The sequence below is a fragment of the Aplysia californica genome, unplaced genomic scaffold (genome assembly GCF_000002075.1).
Source record: "Aplysia californica isolate F4 #8 unplaced genomic scaffold, AplCal3.0 scaffold00103, whole genome shotgun sequence".
Classification (NCBI taxonomy): Eukaryota; Metazoa; Mollusca; class Gastropoda; order Aplysiida; family Aplysiidae; genus Aplysia; species Aplysia californica.
This window is the reverse complement of record NW_004797373.1, coordinates 1,428,610-1,430,052: the sequence shown is the minus strand read 5'-3', so window position 1 is coordinate 1,430,052 and position 1,443 is coordinate 1,428,610.

Sequence of the window (1,443 nt, the reverse complement as noted above, 5' to 3'; positions counted from 1 at the left end):
ATATATATTATATAACTGTACTCTTCCTATTTATATTATACTAATCTAACATTGTGAGGTGTAAGATGAGTTAAAGGAAAAGTACACCTTCGTTTAGTTGTGACCTGCTTTACTAGGTGTGGGGTTTTTTTTCGTTGTCGTTACTTTTCTTTGTTGCTTTTTGTTAAACTAATTATTCTTTTGTGTCTTATATAAGTAGAAGGATATCTATAGATATGGAACAGTGTCATAGAAAATGGAGGGAGAGAGATGGAGAGAGAGTCAAGGAGACGCAGAGAGAGAGAGAGGGGAGGGAGAGAATAAGAGAGAGAGAGAGAGAGAGAGAGAGAGAGGAGAGAGTGCTTGGCGAGGGGGGGGGGGTGAGAGCTAAAGCACGCACACACACACACACACAACACACACAAACACACACACACACATACACGCACACCCACGCATACACACTCTCACACTCTCTCTCACACACACACACACACACTCACACACACACACACTACTTAATTAGTTAAAAACTTCAGAACTTGCCATTCGTTTGGAGTACCAATCCACTATAGAATTCTCTTTCTTTTCATTCCCTTCGTTAACTCTTAGAGAACGCGTTGTATCCCATTCATTCCACAACGATAGAAGAAAGACGCGCTTGTTTGAAGCATACCTTCTTTATCCGTGCAGATATTTCTCCGCTTATATGACCTTATTGTGTTGCGCAAATGCCGAAAAACTCTTACTAAGATTAACTAATATATTTCCAATGTGTTTTCTTCATTTGAAACGTAAAAAAAAAGACAGGCAACAAATTAATTCATACAATGACAAAATTATGTAAATTCGATCGTGTTTCTGATTCGTGTATTATGGGTCGAAATGTGCCTCTGGTCTGCTGTCGGACGTATGTGTCCGAAACTTCCTTAAAGAGTCTGTCCCCGTGGTTTTATGCACCCTGCATAATTTTAGCAAAATTTTTGCACAATTTCTGATTATTTTCCTGTATCATTCTTAGTTAAAATTAACAGATTCGCATAATTTCCCTTTTTTTTACTTAGTTTGCACAATTTCAGAATTTTTCTTGCATAAAACGACGGGGACAGAAGAGTTAAAAGTTGGAGCTGCTCCACACCGTGTCCAGCCAGTACTGTGGGTAGGGAGGGCGTTGAACTTCAAAGAAAACAAAAGGCCATTCCCCGGCGTTGTGGGGCAGTGATTTTAGCCTTGTGTTACAAAGGCTATGCAGTCTATATCTAGAGGAAAGGAAGATCGTTTTTATCACCTGTTAATCACCACACCTCGATTGTCGTGACCTAGATCCTGTCTGAATGAGGAAATTAATGGGTCTGGGCGTGTTCATTGAACCAAGGAGAACGATCTAAGAGGTGGAGAGAAAAGAAACCGTCGTCCCTTCTTTTCAGATTAAACAACGGGTTTGGAGGTGTGTATGTGTGGGGG